This window comes from Chenopodium quinoa, unplaced genomic scaffold (assembly GCF_001683475.1).
Source record: "Chenopodium quinoa cultivar QQ74 unplaced genomic scaffold, ASM168347v1, whole genome shotgun sequence".
In the NCBI taxonomy this organism is placed as follows: Eukaryota; Viridiplantae; Streptophyta; class Magnoliopsida; order Caryophyllales; family Amaranthaceae; genus Chenopodium; species Chenopodium quinoa.
The window spans coordinates 82,112-95,737 of NW_018744421.1; the positions used below are offsets into that span (position 1 = coordinate 82,112).

Consider the following 13,626-nt stretch of genomic DNA (forward strand, 5'->3'; position numbering starts at 1 on the left):
TCCCCACTATTTATACGAGTCTAGCTCATATAGTAAATAGGGTTTTCAAAAGATAAAGATGTTAAATTACTAAATCTCAAAACACGGTTTTAAGTAAATCATTTTTAAAGAAAATATTTTTGGAAAACTAGATAAAGAGAGATTATTAAACAAAATAATATCATTCAAATAATCAATTTTTAAATAAATAAATCTTTTAGAAAATCTTTCCTTAAAAACTATCTTTTTATCTTTTCCGTTTTAATTAAATTTGCCAAGACTTTGTCACGCTTCTAATAGGTTTTGTGCAAACCCTACTTAGCATATTTAACAACAAATGTAGAAGATAAAATCTTAACTAAATAAGTTGTTGCGCTGTTTTATTCTGCACTCGAGGATTGCTTGGGCTTCACGCAGACCAGGATCATGTTCCTGCTAGGGAACTTAAATAGTTCTTGTTAGAGAACTAAGTTCTTGTTAGGGAAATCTTCTTTTATCTTGTTTAACCTTCTTAAAGTATTCCCTTCAGGTTCTTCTTAATCAAGGATACTCTTCCACCACCAAGGTCCACTTCACCTGTTATTAGTCAAACACTTAAGGAAATCTGTAGTTAAGTTTGCTTGAATTTAAGTCTATCATCATTAAAACTTTAAGCTTCAACATTCACCTTCTGGCATGTCAGACACTTTAATACAAACTCAGCCAGCTATCTCTTCATATTCGGCCACCAATAAACCTCTTTCAATTCCTTATACAACTTATCTCCCCTAGGGTGAACTGAATATTGTATATTATGACACTCCTCCATGACTTTTCTTCTTATATCCTCACACTTCTGTGGTATGAACTATATCTCCTTGTATCTCAGACTCCCATCTTCATGAATCTTGAATCCAGTCTCTACACCACTAGTTACTCGATCTCTGATTTTCTGCAACGACTTATCTTCCAACTGCTTCACTTTAATCTCCTCAAATATGGATGGTTGGATTGTCAGGGCACTCAGCAATCCCTCTAACTCTCCTTAACTAACAACCTCAAGGTTTAATCTTCTCATATCCTCACACAACTCATTGGCCACAATTAAATCATTGACATTATGACTTGAATTTCTGCTAAGAGCATCTGCAACAACATTCGCCTTTCCCTCGTGGTACCGGAAGTGGACATGGTAGTCCGTGAGAAACTCTAGCCATTGACGTTCTCGCATATTTAAGTTGTCTTGGGTGAAGATGTACTTCAGACTCTTATGATCTGTGAAGATCTTACAAGAGACGTCGTAAAGGTAGTGTCTCCAAATTTTCATGGCGAACACAACATCTGCAAGTTCCAAGTCATGCGTAGGGTAATTGACCTCATGTGTCTTCAATTGTCTCGATGCTTATGCGATCACCCTTCCATTCTGCTGCAGGACACATCCCAGACCATAATTTGAGGCATCACTATACACTTCGAATCGATCTCTCCAATCGGGCGATACTTGCACTGGTGTAGTGGTCAACTGCTCTTTGAGGGTTTGAAAAGCTGATTCACAACTTTCGTTCAACTCAAACTTGCTCTACTTCTTCATAAGGGTAGTCATGGGTCTTGCTATTCTCGAAAAATCTTTAACAAACCTTCTATAATACCCAACTAATCCCAAGAAACTACAAAAATCAGTCACCTTCTTAGGTGTAGGCCACTCACTAACCGCTTTGATCTTCGCAGGATCCACAGATACACCCTCCTTTGAAATGTCATGCCCCAAAAATGCAAATTTTTTAACCAGAACTCATACTTAGAAAACGTAGTATACATCTTGTTCTTCCTAAGAGTTTCAAGGGTAGTTCTCAAGTGCTGAGCATGTTCTTCCTCATTCCTTGAATACACCAAAATTTCATCAATGAACACAACTACAAAATTATCCAAGTACTCATCAAACACTCGGTTCATCAAGTCCATGAATATGGCTGGTGCATTGGTTAACCCAAAAGGCATGACTGTAAACTCATAATGCCCATACCGAGTTCTAAAGGAGGTCTTTGGAATGTCTTTATCTGCAACCTTCAACTGATGGTACCCCGACCTCAAATCGATCTTCAAAAACACACTTTCTCCTTTCAGCTGATCAAACAAGTCATCTATCCTAGGTAGAGGGTACTTATTCTTCACAGTCACATTATTCAACTCTTTGTAATCAATACATAGCCTCAAACTCCCATCCTTCTTTTTCACAAATAAAACAGGTGCTCCCCAAGGTAATGCACTGAGCCTAATGAACCCCTTGTCTAACAACTCCTGTAATTAAGCCTTTAGCTCACTCATCTCAATTGGTTCCATTCTATAAGGTGCTTTTAAGATAGGTGCAACTCCTAGAACTAAATCAATGTTAAACTCAACTTCGCTCTTAGGTGGCATTCTCGAAATCTCTTCTAGAAAGGCATCTTAAAACTCATTCACAATGTATACATCCTCCATCCGCCTAATCTCACTCATACTCAAATCTTGAACACAACAAAAGTACAACGAATACCCCTTATTCACTAGTTTCTTGACATTCAAAGTAGGAATAATCCCAAAACCCTTAGGCTTCCCTAAAAGTCTATAGGACACTGTCTTACCGTAAGGATCACTCAGCTAAACCCTCTGCATCTCACAGTCTATCTTGGCCTTGTATGAACTCAGCAAATCCATCCCCAGAATTACATCTAAGTCCCCTAGGTTAAACTCAATAAGATTCGATGGAAAGATAGCTTCCCATTTTTCAAAGGCAAGCCTTTGAATATCTTATTACAATGAACAAGTTTACCCATAGGCAGACTGACTAACTCATCAACATGACTAGATTCAGTTAAGTTTAACTTGCGCATAACAGAAGTAGAAATGAAAGAGTAAGCTGCTCCAGAGTTAAACAGAGTGTTGACAAATAGAAAAAGTACCAATAACTACATCCGAAGACCTCTCAGCTTCTCCCTTGCTCATCACATAAAAGCGCTCGGGAGTGTTGTTTTGGTAACCATTGTTGTTGTTGTTGTTGTTGTTGCCGTTGCTAGATCAGTTGTTGTTGTTGTTACCAATCCTAAACTTCCCATTCTGACCATTCCCCTTATTCCTTTGGTTGTTAAAATTGTTAGGCCTCTGTTGGATATTCCCATAATTCCTACCATTTCCTTGTTGTTTCTGCTTGGTGTAACACTCATATTCCATGTGCCCCTTTTTGTTGCAGAACCGGCAAGTCACCAAATTCCCATCACATTCTCTCCCAGGGTGGTTTCTCCTACACCTCTTACAGTGGTAGGTTCTCTCTCCATTATTAGCACTAGAAGAACTACTAACATTTTGGTTACCCCTATCAAACGAGTTCCCATTCTTAGGCCTCTTAAAGCTACTCTGGTTCTTAGATTCCCCAAAGTCTTTCCTTTTCTCCCCAGCCTTAGAACTCTCACCTACACTTTTAGAATTCAGATGGTACTGGTGTGCATCTCTTTTATATACCTTGTCGAGGGTTTTAAAAACTTTCCTGACTAGGTCTTTCTGTAACTAGTTAGTCAATCCATGCTCAAACCTTTGAGTCATCAATTCTTCAGTTGGTACAACCTCGGGAGCGAACCTAGAAAGGGTCATAAACTTATTATAATACTCAGAGATTGACATTTCCCCCATTTCCAGACTTATAAACTCCTGAGCCTTCTGTTTCATTAGGAATGGAGGGTAAAACTTATCCCTTAAAGAGGTCTTAAAAACTTCCCATCCAAAGTTGGGTTTGGCCCTAACGCTCACACCATCCTCCACCAGATATCAGCTTCATCCTTAAGATACATAGCGGCCTGGTCCACTTTCATACCCTTTGGACAGTTGAGTGCCACGACAACTTGTTAAACTCTTAAATCCAGCTTCCTAGGAAGGTAGGGTCAGCACCTCCCTTTAAAACTGGTGGCCTAAGTTGGGCCATCTTCTTAAACATCTCTCCTTGGGGGTCGGTTTGGTCACCCCAATTTTGGTTCAGATTTTCAGCCAACAAACGAATAGCATAAGCTAAGGCAGCATTCTTAGTCATTCTAGTTCTACGCCTGAAATAGAATAAATATGCACTCCATTTTAAATGAAACCCAAATACCATTCACACATATTCATTGAATCACCATGTTACATTTTGCCACATAAATTGGTTCAAAAGGGTACTTTGAGATTGCACCCCCTTATCCCAAGCAAAATCACACAATATAAACATGATTTATACACAGGATTAAATAAAGTTAAGAAAATAATTCCCCATCCCATGCCATTCTTACTAAATTTAATCATGACGAAGAAATTCTTCCCAAAAGTATATGATCACAAAAATTAAACTTGTTCTTACTCACGAATAAAAGTAAAATGAAGCTCTTAAAATAAAATAACAACTCTTATTATAACTTAAATAAAGGTATCAATCCCAAATAACAACTCTATAGCTCTGGCTACTTATTAAAATTCAATTATCTAAATTAAACTATAATGAGGTTCTAATAACCATTTTTAATGGAAAAATGCCTTATTCATGCTAACTTCACCCTAACAAGTATAATCCTCAAGGAATCACATTGCAGTTCTTATCTTTCTTCTCATTATAATTATTAACATCAAAATAAAGATCATTTTCATCATCTGAGTCTTCAATAATTATTACCTTGTAAAGCGAATTCGGATTTCTAGTAGCTCTCTTCCCAACATTTTGATCTTCAGGTGGTGGTTGTAGCCATTCAAGATCATCATCATCTAGAAATTCAATAAGAGTATACTCGTGAAAAATTCTATTGTAGGTTTTAATCTTATGCTTTTTATTCTTTGCTGTCTTAAACTCATATATGCTCTGGCAATCTTCCTCATCAAGTTTAGATGGTGTAGTAGTTCTTTACATAGCCTCCAGAGTATCATCACTTCGAGTATCATTCTCATCCTCATAAACGACTATAGGGTTGCTCCTAGTACAATTCATGCTTTCAGACGTGATTACTGAATCGCTCAGCTCCTTTGTACGTCAACCTAAAGCAATGAACATTCAAAAAGCATAACACAAGCACATCACCAAAAAAAACAAAAAATTTAATTAGAACACCAATTGCAACATGTTAAATAAAAAAAAAAAAAAAACACTTCATGTGCTAATTAAATGGAAAGATATGTATGAAATATGCATGCATTTCCTTCTTAAGTCTACCCAAAGCTCACCAAGTAGATAAAACAAACTTCAAAATTATTTTAAATAAAATGGTTTAAAACATTCATAGTTTAAAAAAAAAATAGTCTTTAAATTCAAAATCTTTACCCGTTAATTGGGCGCCTAAGACATACTAAGCTAGTGATAATTAAATCTAACCTAAGCTCTGATACCACATTGTAACTCCCCAATAATTCTCTCTTTAAACCTGTGAGGACCCTGAACAATATTCAAGAGAATTACTGGCGTGCTACCGCCACGTGTTCAAACGTTAAGGTTATATCATTAAATAGCAGCGAAAAAGCTAAATTAGTTATAAATAAGTTTTAAAACCAAGAACAAAAACCAAATTAAATCTTACAACTTGGAACCATTAAGGCCCTTATTCAAAACTCAAACGAATAGTAGTAGTATTAAAGTAAAATTAAGTTTAAATAACTTCAAAAATAAATAACAATAAAATAAGAAAAGTAACCAACACTCCACTCAAGATCCCCCCACCTAGATACAGATGTTGCATGCGTAAGAACCTTTGATTAATCTGCTCCCCAATATTACAAGTGTAAAAATTGGATCGTCCCAGGGTCATTGAAAGGCAAAGGCCATGACCAAAGAAAGACACATACAAAGCACGCAATCAGCAAAGCTGAGTACATACAAGCTGCAAAACATAATAAGAAATCTCTAGCATGCTACTAATAATCAATCATCACACATCATTAATTTGTAGACTCAACACATGACTCAACTATCAATTTACTAAGACTCCACTAGTTAAAAGTAATTAACTCATCATTTTTATTCAATTGATTAAGCAATAGACAAGGTTTTCCAACCCATGCTCCATTTGGAACATCAATAAAAGAAAACCCCATGCCTTATTTCGAAAACATCAATAAAACATCTAACGACCATGGGCACGACTCCATGACCGTAGCTAGTATGAGATCTCATCTAACTCCTAGTTTTGAAAAGTATTTGAAATAAAAGACTCGTAGATCAGATGGCCTCGAGAAAAGTGCACGGGTAATACCCCGTGTACCCCAACCCCTGGTTGTCATTACTCCAGATGTGCACAAATCTAGAGTTTAATTGCTCATCCATCTTGCACTTTACGTGATTTACAAGTTTAGACTTGGTAATGACTCATTCGCAAACAACACAATCAATACATTAACAATTCAATCAAGTAAAACAAACTTCCAAATTTCAATTCTTGACTTATTAGTGACAAGCAACATTTATTATTTAGTCCTTTAACTACATCGGTGTATAAACACCTTGAGTGCATAAGGCACCCCACAAACTTAACCTCATCATACAAGACTTAAATTCTTCCTTTACTTATTCTGTTTCCATAATCATGAATGAGTAATAAATTTATTTTTTCACCAATTACATACCTTTGCCTCTAAGCGCACCTTGCATAATTAGAGCATAAACAATACTTTTAATATAAAATAGTGCACATCTTACAAAATTCGTAATGTATAACCAAGCAATTTAACCCAGTCCTCCCTATACATGATACTAAGTTCTCAATCCGTCCTTAAACATGCACCTAAAAGTAAGGTTTTGTAACTCATACGTACCTTGTGTAAACAATTCGGTTGGCCGATTTAGAAACTAGAAGTCGCCTTCTACAAAGTCCTCTCCTAAACAAAACAATGAGAGATAAATCAATACCCACGCAAATAAATTTACCGCAGTACTAAACTACTTTATAACCTCTTAACCCATCAAAATAGATCTTTCAAATTGTTCCCATTAGTTAATAAAAATATAACATCCTAACTATAAGTTTACATGTTAAAATTATGAACATATAGTGTATAACATGAAATTCCAGAAGCTTTAAAGTAAGTAAATAAATCTGAATTCTTAGTTTAAGTATATAAAATAACCCCATAAGCATACTTACTTGAAATTATCATTATATAGCAAGTTAGTGTGTTAAAAACCCAAAAATATACCAAGTCAATGCAATTAGAAGCTTCAAATTAAAAGTATACAAAATCTGAAAATTTATACTTGAGGTTGTAATTTAAAGTTCAAAACTTTTTAATCATAACATACCCACAATAATGATTTATAGGCTTAGAAACATAAAAAACATGAAATTAGCATGACTTGCTCATTAAAATCAAAACTTTAATAATCTGAAAATTTATATATAATAAAAATAATTACACTTTGATGTAATTTAAACATAGTATAATTAGATAACTTAGTTAGTACGTTTTCAAACCCTAAGACATAAATTCAATGATTAAACCCTAAATTTTTTACATACACAAATTTGAAAATTTATAAAATACATTAAACATATCAAAACTCATAAATTTATAATCTATTATAAGCTATTATCAAACCACAATAATATAATTTAGAACAAAGTTTTAATTAAAGATTGAAACTTTAAACAAATAAAAAAAGAAAGAGAAGTGAGGAAAGAGGGAGGAAGGGTAGCTGTACTAGGCGGCTGATGGTGGTGCGGCGGCATTTGGTGAGGGGGCGGCGGTGCAGGCGTCGGCTGGAAGCAGCTTCCTGAGTTGTTGTTGTTTTTTTTTTTCTCTTGTGGTGTACGTGAGAGAGGAGAAGAGAAAGTGAGGGTTTCTTTTTTTTTTTTTCTGTTTTCACGTAAAAAAAGAGGAAGGCGAGGTTTTTTTTTTTATTTGGGTTTTTATTATCTAATTTCATTAGGAGTAGAATTTGGGTAGTTTGGGCTTGAATAGAAATCAACTTTGGGCCAATACTTAAAAAGGGACTTGTAAATTAGACTACAACTTAATGGTTTAGCTTGCTAGTAATGAAATCTTATTATTTTTATGTCAAATAATTCATATTATAAAATTAAAATAAAAAATATTTGTATAAATAATTAATAAATATATTAAAAATATGGGGGATTACACTTAGCCCCTATAAGCAATTTGACATGATTAAGTAATCGGTTTGATTACAATTGCAGTAAGTGGTCAACCTAACAAATGATCGTCTCACTTAGCTTAAAGCGCCTAAGTATTGGCTCATCGCAAGCACCGAAGTAATGGTTCATAAAGAAGCACAAGCGCCAAGGTACCGGCTCATTCACAAAAAACAACGAGGTACTGGCACAACAACAAGTTTAGCAAAGCATCTATACAAAAAATATTTAAGCAAAGTACTGAGGATCAACTAGCGGTAGTCTTCGATAATTTTCCTCAGAAGATTATCATTATGAAATTGAAGATAGCTACAAGAAGCAGTCTTCGACGATGTCCCAAGGTAAATAGGAGATTGTCTATAGCGACGAGGTACAACCACAACTTTGAAGATAGCTACAAGCAGCAGTCTTTGCCCGAAGAAGAGAGGAGAGTCTATAGCGGCGAGGCACGGCCGCGGCGAGGCACTGCCACAACCCTTGAAGATGGCGAGGCACAATCACCTTCGACGATGTTCCCTAAGATGTGGAGGATTGTCATAAAAAATTGAAGATGGTTGCAAGCAACGATCTTTGACGATTGCATTCCCGAGGCACTGTGCAGGTCGTCACAAAAAAAAATGCAACAAAAATTGGTTACTTTAGAGACGTGTGCTCGACGGTGCAAGATTCGTGTTTCTAACTCTTTTATCTATTTAACTAACGCTAGTTTGTAGGTATCGGCGTTACAAGAACGATTTAGGATCGCGGAATGTTTTGAAACATTCTTTGTCCCTATTGCTACTTTGACTTTTGTTTACAAAACTTGCGTTTCTCCAAACTCAGTCAAAGTGGGGGCTTCTGTAGACACCCAAATGTGTCTCCCCAAAACCAAACCCAGTGATGAATACCTTTCACGTCATTGATTATCGAACGAAGTGAAAGTGTGAAAAGTCTAGTGATGCGGTTGTTTTTATTAAAATATTTCTCTTTATACTCTATTTAGGAAAATATCATGTACAATTAAGTTTGGTACATGATAAGGGTCCAATTATAGTGTAGTTGTATCGGGCTGGAAAAGAGCTTTCCAATGATATATTATAAGACCAATTCCGATGAATAATGAGGAAGTTATGACCATAATACTAAATTGGGCCCGAAATGAATTTTATATGCGGCCCGATGATCTAGAGGAAGGCCTATTAATTATTATTCCTAAAGTTATAAGGATTGATTTTAATCTTCTAGAAGATCTACAAGGTTCTTTTAAATTCTAATGGAATTAGGATTGATAATTATATTTTAAAGAATTTTATTTGGAATAAAATAAGTATTTTATGATAAACCTGATTTTAATTTGATAAACACAGAATATTCTGCTTAATCATATTAAGAAGAGGATTCTGCGTGCAAAGCGCGTTTTATTTCTAACTTAGCGCAAGACGACAAGCCTATCGCCTGACGCTAATAGCTGTCGCCTGGCGCTGGTGCCTGTCGTCTGGCGCTAACTCCTATCGTTCGCGAGATGGGATATTTTATTCTGAATGGGACTTCACTAGTAGAAAAAGTGCTATTTGTAACTGGCGAAATTGACTTTTCGTAACTGGCATTGTTGGTTGCGAATGCCACCGCTACAACTAGTGAAAATTATTCATAACCGGCTAATGTTAGTTACAAATACTGTACTATTCATAAATGGCTTACCCTAACGCCAGTAACAAAAAGTCTATTTTCCAAGGTAGAAAGCATACTATTTGTAACTGGCATTAAGTTACGCCAGTTACAATTTGGGTATTATTAGTAACTGGCAAATCTTAACGCCGGTTACAAGTATTAATTTTTTTTTTTTTAAATACTATTAGTAAATAGCATTACATAGCATGGAAAATTCAGATAGAAATGGAAAAAATCAGGTTCGTAATGTAGTGAAATTGCAAATGCTCAATAACTTATCCAGCTTCACACAAACCATTTCTAAAAACAACTCAAGTATAGCTAAGAGGTTGGCTGACCTGATGTAGTATCCAAAGAGCAATTCCAACAAACTCTACAATAATCCCCATATATCTCTCAGTCCAAGTAGTAGCATCATCTGACGCTTCAACATTGACAACAGGGGCACTTTCAACCAAACTGTAGCTCAATAAAAGATCAAGACTCTTCTAATACTCATCTATTCACCTTAATTTTTTTGGAAGATTAAGTTCTGAAAACAGAAAATTAAACCTAATTTAGCATTGAACATGCAGGAATCAAATTTCAATTGTAAAAAAATTATATAAAATTGGGATCACATCCAATACTGTATATGTTAAAAACTAGAGCAATTTTATTTGAAGCCTGAAATAACTAAAGTCAGAAGCTGTTAGTTAATTTGTTTCCCTGAAAGTGATAATTAGTCGAATTCCTCATAGAAGTATAAAAACAAGCACACAATACATCATATTTAAGGATTTTCGCAGAAATGAAGAGCTATACCAAATCTTCCAGCCCTGCAACAACGACGACACCACAATTCCCCGCGTACTAAGGCAAAAACCCTAGAATTCGTAATAACTATTTTTTCATATAGTCGCTCAAAATTAATCAAAAATACATAATTTAGGTGGAGATTGAGAGCATACCATGATGATAATCTTCGATGAATGAGTTTTGGAAAAGCATTAGAGGGGTTATATTTGGAGCAGCATTAGTTGAGTTTCACAGCGGGTGTGTGTAAAAATGGGAAAAAAAGAATAGGAATGAAGAATTTAGTGTAGAGGAGTGAAAGGCTACATCTAATAAAACAAAAAATTATAAAATTACAAAAAAAAATAAAAAAAGAAGTGCGTGCTAGGCTGCTAGCAAATAGCAATCTAGCATTAGTAACCGACGTTAATGAAGCCCATTACAAGTAATACAGTCAATAAAGTTTGACTTACTACTTGTAACTAGCCTTTTTTAGGTTCCTTACTAATACTTAATCAGTCTATCCTTAACCTACTATTTGTAACTGACCTTAGTCATGTTAGTTACGATTTCAAATATATTTGTAGCCTGCATAATCTGTGTCAGTTACTAATACTTTTGTAGTAACTAGCATAATATATGCCAGTTACAAATAGGGCGTTACAAATAGCACTTTTTCTACTAGTGTTGATTTCTTTTCGATTGGTTTTTGGACTATTTTTCTATATATGGGGGTCGTATCTCCCCCTCTTTATTCATTCACAATCATCATCTATATCTATTCTCTCTCTCTAAAAGCTAGAAGCTTATTCTCTCTCTTTATTCTCTTTCTAAACCTTCCCTTTTACAAAATTCTACATTCATTAGTTCTAGATACACCTAGCCAAGTTAAAACTTGTTTTCGCCCTAGACGTGAAAGGTTGATAATTTCTTAGGGTTTGGTCCCAAATCTCTATTTCAATTATTTAATTTACTTATTTTCCTTGAAGTTAATAATGTGTGTATTTTGTTATTATAAAGAAATATGAGGCATCCAAGTAAGTAATTTAATTGTTATTTTGATATAGAAATCATGTTTTAATTATTTTAATTCCTAGTATCATATTTAGGGTAATAACTAATATTTCTAATATCATGCATGTTTCTATGATGCTTCCTATTCTTTCCTTCTATCATATTAGTATCATGTTAGGGATGAAGCTTTGATCTTTATTGCTTTGTGACATGCTAGAGTTTATTATTAATATTGTTGGTATCATGCCTAGGATCTTGATATTATTTTTATGCTTTATTGAGAATAATTAATATGATGATGATGATTGTGGTTTGTTGTTGCTTGATTTTATTGTTATTGCTTGATAACGCCTTTTATGCATGTTTAAAGGGAATTTGTACTTGTAATCACGCTTAATAAGTTAATTGATAATTTTGTTTAGGCTAATATGATTATAATTCAAGTGATCGTAAATAATAGGTTTGTTGTGCATTAAATTCAACTAACATAGATTAAATAGGTTTAGGGTTAACCAACATAGAAGAATAAAGGAGAGGCCTATTTTTAGTGCAAGTTCAATCTCTTTTAGGTAGGATTTGTACCTTTATCCCTGAATATCCAGTCAAGGTTCCAGACCACTATGGAGTTAGCAATCTCATGGATCGTGAAGGGGTGTAACCTTCACCTTGTGAACGGTTTACAAGTTCCTAAAACTTGTTGGCAACTCTTTTACTCTAGCTTCCTTCATTTTGGAAGCCACCAGGACTAAGTGTATGATCACAGTGGGGCTCAAGTGTGGGATGCTTGAAATATTCCCTACAATCAGTAACTTCAAGGATAATAAAACAATAATTAAAAACAAATTAAATAAAGTTAATTTGGTGTCAAACCCTCAAACAGTTCTACCTTTCACGCCTTGATTTAAGGATGGAACCTCGGGTAAAGTATGAACTCCTTGGAGTGCTTAAGGGAAGTATTGTGAGAGAATAGGGTAGGCTAATGTTTAGGCTAGAACATAAAAGAGAGCATAGAAAATTATTTGATGCCCCGAACTGAAGAAAGGAGGGGAGTATTTATAGAGGAAATGAATACAAGGAAGCACGAATCCCTAGAGTTGCAGATAAACCCTATTTTGGGCTCCGTGGCACGGCATGTCTGTCGCGACACAGCAACGGGCACCGTGTCACAGTATTATCTACCATGGCACGACATAAAGTTTTGCCCTAAATACGTTCAAATTGATAAAGCAAGTGAAGAGTTGTACGCGGAGAGTACGTAGAAAAATCCCGTGTCACGGTATGTGTACCATGGCACGGCAAAGGATACCACGCCTAACAAAGGTAAAACTAGGTTATTGACTAATCCTCTCCTCTAAGTCAAACTAAATTTATAAACACTTAACATACCTAAATACAAGTATAGAGGTAAGTCAAGGGTTAAACCCAAAGGAACGGTTATGTTCAAATTCTTTCAATTTAGGTCCCTAAACTAGGTCGAAGCCAAAGGTAAAGAGGTAACACTAGTAACTAACAAAACAAACAACCAAACAAATAAAGCACTAGGAATGGGGATAAAAAAGTAATCATGACAATTGCAACAACTTGGGACAAACAAGCAAATCAATAATTGTGAAGACTAATGATAAGAGCTATCAATTGGATTCAAAGAGCTATCTCCTAATCGTTAAGCTAGATGTCTCTAGGAATATCAAACTAAGATAATCACAATCCAAACCAATCGATAATTGCAATTCCTAAATCAATGTGCCGTGTCATTAACAATTACAATGTAATCTAGCATAATTCCCAAGGCTTAATCAAATTACACATTTTCAAACTTACATTAATCACTTTAATCTCAACAACCAATAAACACAATTCCCAAATCAATCACAATAAATCAATCATACAAGTTTCACCCAATCCCTAGTTAAACAACTACTCATGAATCATCATCTATTAACAAACAATATCAACAAAATATGAGAACAATAACACTAATGAAGATCAAACATAAAAATCAAACAAAACAAACATGAAATTAAACAAAGCAATAAAATGAGATAGAGTTAGAAATCCTCATTGATTGATTATGGAGATATTCAATACAATTGTGACCTTGAAT

General features: G+C 34.9%; 1 long non-coding RNA gene across 1 annotated transcript; it reads right to left on the reverse strand.

Annotated features, from left to right (window-relative positions):
* Positions 1-260: 260 nt before the first annotated feature.
* LOC110696953 lies at positions 261-11,030 on the reverse strand. Its single transcript, XR_002506439.1, has 4 exons — positions 10,685-11,030; positions 10,073-10,266; positions 6,751-6,813; positions 261-4,983 (listed from the first exon to the last, which is right to left on the reverse strand). It is a non-coding gene; the product is annotated as an uncharacterized LOC110696953 (long non-coding RNA).
* Positions 11,031-13,626: the final 2,596 nt, after the last annotated feature.